Raw genomic sequence first — 14139 nt, 5'->3', positions numbered from 1 at the left:
ACTTTTGTAGCTGGCATTGCAAGGTATTTATGTGCCAGATATGCTAAACCTTCATATGCCCCATCATGTTTCAGAGGACATGCTTCCATGCTGATGACGCTCGTTAAAAAAAAATGCATTAATTAAATTTGTGACTGAACTCCTTGGAGGAGAATTCTATGTCTCCGGCTGTATTTTACCCACATTCTGCCATAGATCTCATGTTATAGTAGTCTCGGATGATGACTCAGTACACATTGTTCATTTTAAGAACACTTTTGCTGCAGATCTGACAAAATGCAAAGAAGGTACCAATGTGTGATTTCTAAAGATAGCTACAGCACTCAACCCAAGGTTTAAGAATCTGAAGTGCCTTCCAAAGTTTGAGAGGTATGAGGTGTGCAGCATGCTTTCAAAAGTCTTAAAAGAGCAACACTCCAATCAGAAACTACAGAACCCAAACCACCAAAAAAGAAATCAACCTTCTGCTGGTGGCATCTGACTCAGATGACGAAAATGAACATGCATTGGTCCACACTGCTTTGGATTGTTATCGAGAAGAACCTGTCATCAGCATGGACGCATGTCCTCTGGAATGGTGGTTGAAACATGAAGGGACATATGAATCTTCAGCGCATCTGGCATGTAAATATCTTGTGACGCCGGCTACAACAGGGCCATATGAATGCCTGTTCTCACTTTCACGTGACATTATAAAGAAGAAGTGGGCAACATCGTCTCCTGCAAATGTAAACAAACTTGTTTGTCTGAGCGATTGGCTGAACAAGAAATAGGACTGAGTGGGTGCTAAAGTTTTGCATTGTTTTATTTTTGAATGAAGTAATTTTTTGTACATAATTTTACATTTGTAAGTTCAACTTTCATGATAAATAAATTGCACTACAGTACTTGTATTAGGTGAATTGAAAAATACAATTTATTTTGTTTTTTACAATGCGAATATTTGTAATCAGAAATAAATATAAAGTGAGCACTGTACACTTTGTATTCTGTCTTGTAATTTAAATCAAGATAATTGAAAATGTAGAAAACATCCAAAAATATGTAAATAAATGGCATTCCATTATTAAGTGTGATTAATCGCGATTAATTTTTTTAATTGTGAAATTAATCGCAATTATTTTTTTTAATTGTTTAACATTACATCTAGGGCTGTCAAACACAAATTAAGACTTGAGTGGCAAAAATCAACAGCGTCTCCAGTTACATTAGGACAGACAGACATCTCTAAACCTATGTCTGGATATCAAACTGACAGGCAGAAACAAATGGCTTTTGGTTGAAAGAGGGTTATCCTGTATGTAAGATTTCAATGTTCTGTAGCTAAATTTAAGGTCAGACTAATACTGTTTTCCATAGTAGTCATTGTTAGCACATTGTTATTTTATGATTTTTCTCTCTATTTCTGTAAAATGAAAGAATATTTTAGTAACCATTTAAGTCTAAAAGAAACGGATCTTGGAACTATAACGTGGATCGGTTACTGAGGGTGCCGCAGAGAGAAAACCTGATCCCTGACCTAAGGGGACACAGAGCCAGGATTAAGTAACAGCTTAGATAGAAGGTCACATGCATAAAGACTGGTCTCTCTCTCCAAATAGTGCGGTAAGAGGGATGGCCAGAGACATTGTGAAACAGTGAAATAACCTTAAAGATCTTAGGTAGAATTATGATACACATTTGAGAGAAGTGTAGTTGATTTTAACACACATCAATATTAGATGTAACTGATCACTTGCCAGGAATTTGTTATGTGAACTGCAGAGGCTGAGGTGAATTGGTATGAAGTTCCCACAGTGGAAGTTTTACACTTCCCCCGTATGCCTAGCATTAATGGTATAAGCCACCATGGCTATACTTAACTTAAAATATTAGGAAAAGATAAGTTCTTGGAGACCATCCAGAAGTTAATGGCTACAATTAAGATTATAATAATGTTTAGAGTTTGTAGCAATAAATATTAAACAGGTTTGAGAACTGTTAACTGTTTATATTATTCAGCCAACAGCTCTTCCCATAATGCTGAAACAATAAAATCCTTTGAAAAAAATCTCTTCCATATTTCCACAACGTATGAAAATACAATTTGTTAGGAAGTAGGTCAGGGGTGGCCAATCTGTGGCCCCGGAGCCACATGTGGCTCTTCCGAGGTTAATATGCGGCTCCTTGTATAGGGCTGGAGCTACAGGCACCAACTTTCCAGTGTGCCGGGGGGTGCTCACTGCTCCACCTCTGGCTCTGCCACAGGCCCTGTCCCCACTTCACCCCTTCCCGCCCCCTACCCTGAGCCTACTATGCCCTCGCTCCTCCTACTCCCCCTCAGAGCCTCCTGCACACTGTGGGAGGCACAGGGAGGGAGGGGGAGGCACTGATCAGTGGGGCTGCCGGCAGGTGCGTGGGGGAGATAATGGGGGCTGCTGATATATTACTGTGGCTCTTTGGCAATGTACATTGGTAAATTCTGGCTCCTTCTCAGGCGCAGGTTGGCCACCCCTAATGTAGGTGATCTTGGGTATGAGGCATATTGATATGCTTTAATGGAATTTTATTATGTTTCATGGTGTATTTATTTGTTAAAATTCCATAAACTTCATTGAAATTCACTGAAAAGAGTGGTTCTAGATGACGTCCCTTGACATAGTTCCATCACTGGAGACATCCTAACTTTTATTGTACATAAAGCCAACTGATCAGCTCTCCAGGCATGACTGAAGAATAAGGAAGAGAGGACCTAACTTTGGAAACAAATTCCAATTGCAACTAATCAGTTACCTAAAAAGATTAATATTTTCATAGGTTAGATCCAAATAAAGGGAGATTCCCCGCTGCCCTACCCTGCCAATTTGTTACAAATTAATTTTAAAAGTGTCACCATTATTCTTGGAACTGGCATCCTGTAAAATTTAATACCTGAATGGTGAATTACAATTAGCCAAATTGTTAGTGTCATGTGAAAGAGAACATTTCCATTTGGAAACAATATAAATTCAATTTTCTGTACCAGAAGAAAGCCAGAGTTTTATAGTAATGCAGTATTTCATTAAGATACACAGGCACACTCAAACAGTCATTAAACATACACAATGAAATAATCAGTTAATTAAAATTACGTGTATTTTTCTGATAATAAACTGTGCTTTAGTTTGATTTTCCAAGTGCAGCTAAGAAACTAATTTTTAATTATGGTGAGACAGTCCATAGTCAATGTTGTGACAAGCTTTCTACTGAAAGGTCACTTTACTCACCACTAAACTGATTTGGCTCAAGGTTCTCATAATTACTTCTGCCAGAAAAGTCTTGGTAGTATTTATAAAATTTGGGTGTAATCAGACCAGGAATTCATGTTTTGAAATAAAAAAGTTTTAACTGAAAGCTTTTTTGCCAACTACTAAGAACAACTTGGCTGAAGAACTCCAAATCTAATTTATTCTGCTGTCCTCGCTGTTAAAGTATTCTTTGAACAAGTCTGCAAAAGTCCAGAAATTCTAAAATAGTCCATGTTTTAAAGTAGGAAAATACAGCATTAAGATACTACAAACAATTTTAACATCAAAGCCTCTGCATGAGGCTGACAAATCCAATTGCCAGCAGCAACTAAGAGAATTTTCCCTGACAAGAAGGCATGTCAATTTTTGCACAATGCTAGCTATCATTTTTAAATAGATGTATTTTTAACCTTCAAAATTAAGATCTTTTTGTACCTGAGCCCACACACTGATGTGTTCCTGATTCTGCAAACAACACTAGTGTCTTCAGCTGCTTCAGCTTTGTCAAACAGAAGCAGAGTGAAATTAGCAAGACTCCTTTTAGTGTCACTGGTGCTATTAAGAAACCTGTGATCAGCAGTGAAGCTGAGAAGAATCATGTCAATTTCATTTTGCTACTGTCTAGGAAACCTATCACCCATAGGAGAGGCAAACGCTGAAGCTATTCACATGGGAGGACCAAAAGAAACACAGAGAGAGAGAGAGAGAGAGAGAGATTTTCCTATACTGCAGCCAAGAGATTAGGAAAGGAGCATCATAGCAGAAAGCTCCAAATGCACAACTGTCAAGAAGCTCTTGAGTGGAGGGAAGAGAATGAGAATTCTCTCTTTTCCAACAACCAGAGGTAAGTTTCAGAGGACTGAAAAGGGAGTGGGGGTGAAGAGCAAGGAGGCTTAAAATTTTTCAAAGCCTATTAGTGTGATACAAAAGGTACTGTCCCCACAGAGGGCCCAGTACAATGTTGGATTTATTTTTTTACATTATTTGATTTACAATTATCTTAAATTGCATATCCAAGGCTTGTAGTTACACAACATTTAGTAGCCAGAGTGAAAAATATCTGTACCCCTCCCTCACATTCACACAGATTGAACAAAATCAATATAGGGCGCACTCAATCCAAAACAACACCAGGGAGCTGCACTTAATACTCAAAATGTGTATAAAAAAGGAAACACTCCCTCTGTCTCTGTTCAGCTCTGCTCAAACTCTCCCACTTTCACAAATTCCTCCTCACAGCATCCTACATGGGGGGCTACATCAAACTGAAGATGGTGCATATTGTAACTGCTCAATTATTGAGTGGAGTGTCATGGCAGAAGCACATTATACTAGCAGGTGTTAGTTTTAACTTCTTAAACTCTAAACAAGTTGGCACCTGGTTATAAGAGACTGCCCTCCTCCCTGTGTCATACTGCCACAATAGAAGTAAACTGTGGCACTTAATCTGGAGCTCCCTCATGATAAAAAAGGAGACAGCTATTACCAGGGTGTTATCCATGCATTCCCCTCCACTCAAACTCCCTCTAAGTCCATTCAGAGGCATTAATCTTCCAGTTACACTGCAATGTTCCACTATTTTCCTTTCTTTTCTTTATTTGTTGTTGTTGTTGTTGTAAATGTATTTACTGCTAGGTGCAACCAGGAAGTTAGCAATTGGCATGTTTTTCTTATTTTGGATTAAGGTAGGATATTGTCAATTTTAATTGTACGGATGCCCAGAGCAAAGGATGGGGGGCCTGCAAAAACAACAACAACACTAGTAATAGCGTCCGCATTGAAATAATAAAATTTAAAAAACTGAGCTCTGGTGGACCAATGTGTTGGAAGGAATTAAAGAGACAAGGGTCTCACCTTAAAAACCTGCCACCAGCCCTCCTGTTAAATCTGAATCTTGGCTGATTTCCAGCAGTATCACACCAGGAGAGAAACTGATTTTAAAAGGTAGTCAGGATCCAAAATAGTTAGAGCTTCACGAGTTTAACACACTACCTTGGATTATAGCTAAAAAAGTAATTATAAACTAGCATAGACCAAGGAGCACTGGCCAAAACACACCTTCTGCAAGAAGCATTGCTACTCTAGAGATCACAGAGCTGAAAAGGTTACCACTTGGAAGGAGAAGTCAGTGCCCTGTGAAGCAGAGATGAAAAATGTACATGCTTGGCCACTCCTACTATCTAGACAGCAGCTGGAGGTGGGAGGCTTGGTTTCTCAGCAGGGTGCTGTCCCTCTGGACATTGATGATGAGCCTTCATTGACATCTTTTGTATGGGCCTCAGGCTTATCAGGTCTAGTATGTTTCAAGCCAGTCTTCCCCCAACCTTCCCAAAGGTTATCAAACAACCTTATGCCTGCACACAGTATAATGGGGTATGAGACTCATTTTCAGTGTTGAGTACAATACTGTCCAATGTTCTACATATTAGCATGTATATAAATTCACCACGGGCACAACCTATATAACTACAAATTAGCTTCTAAATAATGTAGTCTCTCTGGGGTAAGACAGAAACAAAAGCATCTTGCCTACTGTACTTCAAATACACACCAACAACCTGTGCAATCCCACTTTCCCAAATACAACCAACTGATATCAGAATCTTACAGTCATATTAACCCTTTGGTATCCTCAACAGTTCGGTTCCCTGCTGCTGCACACATCACAATCCCAGTACACCTACACAACTCAACTATGATTCAAACCATTACCTAAAATGCAGTGGATCTAGTACAAGATGTCTAATATTACAGACTTTTTAAGGTCTATAAATGAACTGACAAAATACACTGGTTTTAATATGTTTAAACATGCATACTCAAGGTATACAGGGTTTAGTGGTGTCAACTCAGTGTCTTACTCAGACTTTTACTTATCTTACATGGACAGTGTCCAGGGCAGCACTGAGGTTGTTTGTTGAAATGTAACTGTGCAGTTCCACATTGTTAAGTGTTTAGGCCATTGAAAGTTTAATCTTAGTTTAGAAATGCCTGGCTTTCCTAGGTGTTTTGATTTTTGTTTTGTTTTGTTTTTAAGGGAGTAAATAACTATACCCATCAGATTTACCACTGTTATTAATTAATGCAAGATTACCACATAAGCAGCAAGGCCACCATAGGCAGTTCCTCTCTTGTAAGTTCATCCGAGGGGCAAGTTTGTCAGACAGAGCATTACTGCCCACAGAAGCAGCAACTTCAGATCTCTCTCTAGGGTAAGTTTGAAGCCTGCTGACGGGGGACTGTGAGCAGAAGCCACAGTATGGTGCAGAAACCATGAAATATGACCTTAGTAGCAAAAGTTAGAATCACAGAATTACCATGAAAAAAATGTCATGGTAAAGCCAGGACATTCTAAGTTAATGTTAAAAGGAAGCAATACAGTTCAATGGATAGGGTAGTAACCTAAGGAGTCATGAGATTCATGTATTATTCCCAGCTCTATTGTGTAACTGTAGAGGGAATGAGCCCAAAATTATCAAAAGCAACCACAAATTTTGAGTACCTGACTTGAAACATCGACCGTTTTCCTGAGGTGTTGACACATACAGCTCCACATGAAGTCCATGGGAGCTCAAAGTGCTCACCACCTCTGGAAAACAAAACCAAAAAAACAGACCATACATGACCAAAAGTTGGGCACCCAGAAATTGCTGTTTCCATAATTAGAGGCCACTTTTGATCATTTCACTCTTTGTGACCCAATTTCTCCATCTGTGAAGGATGAAGAATGATGCTTGGGTCCTGCCTACCTTAATATCACCTTTGTAAAGCTACAATGAAAAATGCTCATGCGGGTTTAATACCATTATGACAACAGATGCAGACTTTTCTATAATGGTGAAGCGCAGATATTTTACCTTTAAAAATTAAGTTATGCTAAGTATTTGCATCTGCAATATGCAACTTTAAAATCCAGACAAGGCTCACAGGACTAAAATTAAACTTGTCATAACCAGTATAGGGATACAACTGGCCAGGCAGGACACCCCTATGAAATCAGAGAAACCCAGAACCCACCATTTTCTATACTCAGGTCACTTAACACAGTTAACCATGTTTTAAAGCAGTTAAGTTTTTAAAAATAATGCAGACCTCACAACAAGAGGACAGAAAGTTGCTCTATTAATTTATTTTTAAAAGGGTTGAAAGAGAATTACAATAAATGCATGAAATATTGCCTGCATTTGTTCAGAAATTAGAAATAGGAAGGATAATGTATCAAGTAAGAAAAGTTACAGGATCTACCAATGCCCATATGCGACAGTGTCACAGACACAACTAAAGGCAGGATATTGGATTTGAGGGTTGAACAATCTGTACCAGCCCAGCAATGCTACATTCTTTGAAGTGTAAGTGATGATATGAACATGAAAGGTCTAGCCAATTCAAGATTGAACACTCCCCTACTAAACTGTGATGGATCCAGTTTAAGGTGTCCACAATTACAAACTGCAGATGAAAGAAAGCCAGCAGACAGACTGACAAGACACATACCAATTCACAAACATAGCATACCAAGTTTGCTGCAAAACTGTAGTGCTATGTTAACCACATACAGAGACTGCTAGGAAAGCGACACAAGTCCTCATCTCCCAGGTGGCTCTGCGTCAGACCTGGTCAAGCTGTTAACTGTGAATAATTGAGCCAGCTTTGTTCAGGGAGCCAGGAGCACCATGACAGCACAGGTGTGGACACGGCTGGGGCATCGTGCAGGGGGCCAGCCCCATCTCAGACCTGCCGTTTCTATACATGCTGGGACTTCCAAAGGACCCTACGGGCGTTCGGCACCCAAACCCCACTGAAATTCACCAGGAGAAGGGTGCCCAACGCCCGTAGGCTCCTTTACAAATTCCCGCCTTTACTCCACCTAAGAGGCACCCCCAAGGCGTGAAGCCCAAGGGAGAGCCCAGCCCAGCCCAGCCCCGCTACCCGGGCCCGGGCAGCAAGAGCGGGGCCAGTCCCCCGGAGCCAGGCCTCGGCCCCCTCCCCCGGCCCCACGCTCCCCATTTCCCGGGCCCTGGGCACCCGAGCCGGCCCCGCTCTCCGGGCACAGCCCCGCTCCGTGCCCGGCCTCTGCCCCCTCGGGCCGGGCCCACTCCCGCTGACACTCCCGGCCCCGCCTCCGCCCCCTCGGCCCTGTCAGGCCTGCTGCCCCCGACCCCGCGGCCCGGCCGCGCCCTCACCTGGGGGAGCCTCCGCCGTGTCCGCGGCCGGCAGCGGGCTGAGGCCCCGACCTTGGGCCCGTCGCACCAGGGGAGGGGGTCGGCCCGCTCCCTGCCAAGCACCCAGGACACCCACGGCAGCCCGGCCGCAGCTCCGCCTCCTCCCGGCACGTGACCGAGCGGGACCGCGCCGCGAGACAGGACAGCGCGCGCGCCTCCGCCACCAGCACGACTGCAGCCGTGCCCGGCGCTGAGCGCGCCAGAGCCGGAGAGTTAGGGAGAGCCTGACTGCCCCCCCCCGGCATCCCCAGGGCACAGCCTGATCCCCCCCGAGAGCCTGACTGCCCCCCCCGGCATCCCCAGGGCACAGCCTGACCCCCCCGAGAGCCTGACTGCCCCCCCGGCACCCCTAGGGCACAGCCTGACCCCCCCCGAGAGCCTGACTGCCCCCCCCCGGCACCCCTAGGGCACAGCCTGACCCCCCCGAGAGCCTGACTGCCCCCCCGGCACCCCTAGGGCACAGCCTGACCCCCCCGAGAGCCTGACTGCCCCCCCCGGCACCCCTAGGGCACAGCCTGACCCCCCTGAGAGCCTGACTGCCCCCCCGGCACCCCTAGGGCCCAGCCTGACCCCCCCGGCACCCCTAGGGCACAGCCTGACCCCCCCGAGAGCCTGACTGCCCCCCCGGCACCCCTAGGTCTCAGCCTGACCCCCCCGAGAGCCTGACTGCCCCCCCCGGCATCCCCAGGGCACAGCCTGACCCCCCCCCGAGAGCCTGACTGCCCCCCTGGCACCCCTAGGGCACAGCCTGACCCCCCACGAGAGCCTGACTGCCCCCCCGGCACCCCTAGCGTACAGCCTGACCCCCCCGAGAGCCTGACTGCCCCCCTGGCACCGCTAGGGCACAGCCTGACCCCCCCGAGAGCCTGACTGCCCCCCCGGCACCCCTAGGGCACAGCCTGACCCCCCCCGGAGAGCCTGTCTGCCCCCCCCGGCACCCCTAGGGCACAGCCTGACCCCCCGAGAGCCTGACTGCCCCCCCGGCACCCCTAGGGCACAGCCTGACCCCCCCGAGAGCCTGACTGCCCCCCCGGCACTCTTAGGGCACAGCCTGACCCCCCCGAGAGCCTGACTGCCCTCCCTGACACCCCTAGGGCACAGACTGACCCCCCCGAGAGCCTGACTGCCCCCCGGCACCCCCAGGGAACAGCCTGACCCCCCCCGAGAGCCTGACTGCCCCCCCGGCACCCCTAGGGCACAGCCTGACCCCCCCCCCGAGAGCCTGACTGCCCCCCCGGCACCCCTAGGGCACAGCCTGACCCCCCCGAGAGCCTGACTGCCCCCCCGGCACCCCTAGGGCACAGCCTGACCCCCCACAAGAGCCTGACTGCCCCCCCGGCACCCCTAGGGCACAGCCTGACCCCCCATGAGAGCCTGACTGCCCCCCCGGCACCCCTAGGGCACAGCCTGACCCCCCTGAGAGCCTGACTGCCCCCCCGACACCCCTCGGGCACAGCCTGACCCCCCCCCGAGAGCCTGACTGCCCCCCTGGCACCCCCAGGGCAGACTGGCCCCCCAGCAGCCTGACTGCCCCCCCGGGCACACACAGGACACAGCCTGACCCCCCAATAGCCTGACTGCCCCCCCGGGCACCCACAGGACACAGCCTGACCCCTCTGACACCCCCAGGGCACAGCCTGACCCCCCCGAGAGCCTGACTGCCCCCCCGGGCACCCCCAGGGCACAGCCTGACCCCTCTGACACCCCCAGGGCACAGCCTGACCCCCCCGAGAGCCTGACTGCCCCCCGGGCACCCCCAGGGCACAGTCTGACCCCCCGAGAGCCTGACTGCCCCCCTGGCACCCCTAGGGCACAGCCTGACCCCCTGAGAGCCTGATTGCTCCCCCGGCACCCCCAGGGCAGACTGGCCCCCCCGAGAGCCTGTCTACCCTGCCCAGACACACCCAGGGCAGAGCCTGATCCCCACTGAGATCCTGACCGCCCCGCCCAGATACCTCCAGGGCACAGCTTGACCCCCGCCCCCCGAGAGCCTGACTGCCCGGCCCGGACACCCCCAGGGCACAGCCTGACCCCCCCGAGAGCCTGACTGCCCCCCCGGGCACCCCCAGGGCACAGCCTGACCCCCCCGAGAGCCTGACTGCCCTGCCCAGATACCCCCAGGGCACAGCCTGACCGCCCCACCCAGACACCTGCAGGCAGGGCCGGTGCAAGGATGTTTCGCGCCCTAGGCAAAACTTCCACCTTGCGCCCTCACCCCGACCCCTACGCCCCCGCCCTGAGGCACCCCACCCACAGCAGCTCCCCCCCTCCGCCCTGAGGCGCCCCCTTGCGGCAGCTCCCCACCCTCCGCCCTGAAGCACAACCACGCCCCCCCCGCCCCAGCTCACCCCTGCTCCGTCTCCACCCCGAGCACGCTGTCGCTGCTTCACTTCTCCCGCCTCCCAGGCTTGCGGCGCCAATCGCAAGCCTGGGAGGTGGGAGAAGTGAAGCAGCCACGGCATACTCGGGGAGGAGGCGGGGCAGGGGTGAGCTGGGGTGGGGAGTTCCCCTGCGTGCCGCCCCCCCACCTTTACTTGCTGCAGGCGGCCCTCCCCGCGCTACGCTGCCCCAGCTCCCTCCGCCTAAATGCCGGCGGCGACTGGGGTGGCCGAAGATCCGTCCGCTGCAGTCGCTGCTGAAGAAAATGGCGCCCCCCAAATCCTAGCACCCTAGGCGACCGCCTAGGTCACCTAAATGGTTGCACCAGCCCTGCCCGCAGGGCACAGCCTGACCCCCCCTAAGAGCCTGACTGTCCTGCTGAGATACCCCCAGGCACAGCCTGAGCCCCGCTCTGAGAGCCTGACTGCCCTGCCCAGACACCCCCAGGGCACAGCCTGACACCCCCGACATCCACAGGGCACAGCTTGACCCCCCACCCCCGAGAGCCTGACCGCCCCGCCCAGATCCCCCCAGGGCACAGCCTGACCTGCCTGACACCCGCAGGGCACAACCTGACCTCCCTCCCTCAGAGCGTGACTGCCCTGCCCAGACACCCCCAGGGCACAGCCTGACCCCTCCATTGAGAGCCTGACCTCCCCAAATGTCCCCAGGCCACAGTCTGCCCCCACCACTGAGAGCCTGACCCACCAGACCCCCCCTCCGGGCACAGTCTGACCACCTTGATTGAACCCCCGAGACCGCCCAGGGCACAGTCTGACCCCACACACATACTGAGAGAGACCCCTGACACCCCCAGGGCATGGCCTGACCTCCCCCCCACTGAGAGAGACTGGGGGTCACCCCCACAGGAAAGCATCACCCCACCCACCACTGAAAGTAGGAGATACCTGTACTCCCCCACCCTCCCACAGGCACCCCAGTGGAGAAACTCACCAACACCATCCCCTATTGAGAGAGACTGGGATGTCACCTCCTCAGCATCAAAGACATCCCATGGGTTGCACTGCTACAGACTAGGGACCGAATGGCTGGGCAGCAGTTCTGCAGAAAAGGACCTAGGGGTTACGGTGGACGAAAAGCTGGATATTAGTCGACAGTGTGCCCTTGTTGCCAAGAAGGCTAATGGCATTTTGGGTTGTATAAGTAGGGGCATTTCCAGCAGATCAAGGGATGTGATCATTCCCCTCTATTCAGCACTGGTGAGGCCTCATCTGGAGTACTGTGTCCAGTTTTGGGCCCCACACTACAAGAAGGATGTGGATAAATTGGAGAGAGTCCAGCGGAGGGCAACAAAAATGATTAGGGGGCTGGAGCACATGACTTATGAGGAGAGGCTGAGGGAACTGGGATTGTTTAGCCTGCAGAAGAGACGAATGAGGGGGGATTTGATAGCTGCTTTCAACTACCTGAAAGGGGGTTCCAAAGAGGATGGATCTAGACTGTTCTCAGTGGTAGAAGATGACAGAACAAGGAGTAATGGTCTCAAGTTGCAGAGGGGGAGGTTTAGGTTGGACATTAGGAAAAACTTTTTCACTAGTAGGGTGGTGAAGCACGGGAATGGGTTACCTAGGGAGGTGGTGGAATCTCCTTCCTTAGAGGTTTTTAAGGTCAGGTTTGACAAAGCCCTGGCTGGAATGATTTAGTTGGGTTTGGTCCTGCTTTGAGCAGGGGGTTGGACTAGATGACCTCCTGAGGTCCCTTCCAACCCTGAGATTCTATGATTCTATGGTTGGGGGACCTCCCCTTCAGCTACTTGGGAGGGCCCCTTGGTCCCACACAGTGGGTAGGAGCAGGAAGGAAGATCATTCCTTTTCTCCATGGAGATAGCACCACTCCACAGCCACCTCCATTCACCCAAAACTCACTTCCCCCCACACCCATACACCACCACTCCCAATCCTTCATGCCCAAGGGAAGCACTTAGCCTGATAAAATGAGAGATTCCCACCCCATCCCTGCTGAGAGGTCTGAGCCCCACCACAAATCCCATCACCCTGTGTGCCAGGCTTTGCAATGAAACCCACATTAAAAGCCCTTCCCCTACCAATGAGTGAGACTTGAGGAGAGTACCACTCCTGATAGGTACCCCTGCGAACTACACACCACACCCTATATCAGAATTGTATCATTAACTACAGTGTATCTACGTGAGAGGAAAATCTCCCTCCTACTCCGTGCAACAACAAAGGTTTTAAATACTGCCCTAAAATGTATCTCCCTTGAGGAGTATCCTCCCCTCCCCCTTGCCCCAACTCCAGACCACTGAGACTTGCCTCACACCTCATGACTTAGGATGCTGTTGGTCTTGTAACCAATTCTGCAAAAAAAACAAAAGGCATTTCCTGGACCATGCTGTAAAGGAAAATGGAAACCTTTACAGAAAACTAATAGGTTGTACTATTTGAATACCTATAATGCTTCCCTCTGAGGATCTCAAAGCACTTTATTATTAGATCATGCCGTACAACATCTCTCAGAGTAGGTATTGTTAGCTCTGTTTTACAGATGGGTAAACTGAGACACTTAGGCCATGTCTACATTATCACCTTTGTCACTATAACCTATGTTGCTCAGGGGGTGTGAAATAAACCACCCCTGAGCAACATAAGTTACACTGACAGACGCGCCAGTGTGAACAGAGCTAAATCAGCAAGAGAGCTTCTCCTGCAACATAGTGTTATTTGTTAGCCAAAAGGGCTCGTTTCCCCCTGGAGCTTACCTAATTACATCAAGGAGGCACGGAGACAGGAAGACGAGTACCACACCCTTTATTGATCGGTCAGCTGAGCGGGTGCTCTGATCGGCTAGTGCCAGAAGAGAGACACATCCCACAAGCCCGAACGGGCCTTTTTATAATCAGTAACAAACAACTTAGCCTACGTTTGTCTACGTCATTTGGTTGACCTGTAGAACCTGTACATGCATCTATTAGGGGATAATTGGATACGCAGGATACATATATCATTTTGTGGGGGCTACAAGATACATCTGTTGAGGATACATTTGTCATTCTGAAGGGGACACAAGATACATCCGTTGACCCTTTGTACTAGATACTTTGGACGCATACATGTGAACGCAGCTGCATACACTTGGGGAGCCAAACAAGCTGATAAGCAAAATAGCTGACATAGGTAAATACACGGCCTTCAGTCTAATAAGTTCTGTAAGCTTTCCGACACGGTTTGGGCAAGCATAGCATAACTTTGGTTCACTCAGGCCTAATACAAAAAGGCTTCATTAGCACTATG

At 49.5% G+C, this 14139-nt stretch overlaps 1 protein-coding gene across 2 annotated transcripts in view; it reads right to left on the bottom strand.

The window, feature by feature from the left end:
- The window catches only part of NCOA6 (nuclear receptor coactivator 6), a 76302-nt gene extending 67715 nt beyond the window's left edge, over positions 1 to 8587 (bottom strand). For both annotated transcript variants that reach the window (XM_044986509.1, XM_044986510.1), the window contains exon 1: positions 8450 to 8587. The gene's annotated coding sequence lies outside the window, so the exon portion shown is untranslated. The remainder of the gene's footprint in view (positions 1 to 8449) is intronic.
- Positions 8588 to 14139: the final 5552 nt, after the last annotated feature.

This window comes from Mauremys mutica, chromosome 13 (genome assembly GCF_020497125.1).
Source record: "Mauremys mutica isolate MM-2020 ecotype Southern chromosome 13, ASM2049712v1, whole genome shotgun sequence".
Lineage (NCBI taxonomy): Eukaryota > Metazoa > Chordata > Testudines > Geoemydidae > Mauremys > Mauremys mutica.
Note: the sequence above shows the minus strand (reverse complement) of the source record. Positions and strands in the feature narration are given on the sequence as shown.